Here is a 935-nt window from a genome sequence, read left to right as displayed (position 1 = left end):
TCAGTACGAAAATGTCATAATCCAGATGAGCGCTCATAATTAAGATTTGTTTAGATTTTGTCCTTAGGCCAGACACATTTTGAAAATATATCTTCAGCCGTTTTGAGTGAGTTTTATTCACGGCAGTTACGTAGCTTGCGGTGGTACGACATCTTTTTGAAAAAAACTGAATGGAGGAATTTTTACGTTCGTAGGCCAAATATTCGCATTAAACAGCGTATCATAATAACCCTCAGAAACGCCCAACTTAAAATTAATCTTTTTGAAGTCCTTTTAGATCAGCATATAGCATACTAGATATTGTTTATCGATTTTAGCATGTTTAGCAACATAACTCAATATATCATCCACGGTAACGGTGTTCGCGAATGAGGAAATGTGCAGCCACTTCATATTAGAAACAACATTGAGTTCATTGTTGTGGTTGGAACCGATGACTAAGGGCCGTTTGCACCATGTCTAGTTAATTCTAACTCCCAGTTAGACATCTTTATCGACGTTATCGACACCCATCATATAACATGTGCTCGATAAAGCAGTTGACGTGCTTAACTGAAGGATGTACCTCCAGTTAGCGTTAACTAGACATGGTGAAAACGGCCCTAAGGGTTTTTTCAGCATCTTTCGGTTACCTTTGGGTACGGTTTGCCACTCAGGCGCACGAAGATAGGTTGATGCGGCTAAATTAGCAGTATTTGAGACATCAGCCATGACTATATGAGCAGGCACGTTCACTTCGCGATTAGATGTAGGCGCATGAGAAGTCGACATTGCAGACAGTTTATTACCACCATTAGCAGCAGCAGTAGCACTTGACGTCGGCTTTGCATTAGCTGTATTTGTGAGTGCATCTCTGTAGGTACCAGCAGAGAGCGGCGTAGCGCCAGCAGTAGCGTGAGTGTGCGAAGCAAATGCAAGAGAATTAGCTGCATTCG

Source organism: Rhagoletis pomonella, unplaced genomic scaffold, assembly GCF_013731165.1.
Source record: "Rhagoletis pomonella isolate Grant_MI unplaced genomic scaffold, Rhpom_1.0 Rhpom_scaffold_00009, whole genome shotgun sequence".
NCBI lineage: Eukaryota > Metazoa > Arthropoda > Insecta > Diptera > Tephritidae > Rhagoletis > Rhagoletis pomonella.
The sequence above is the reverse complement of the archived record's forward strand: the minus strand, read 5'-3'. Positions refer to the sequence as shown.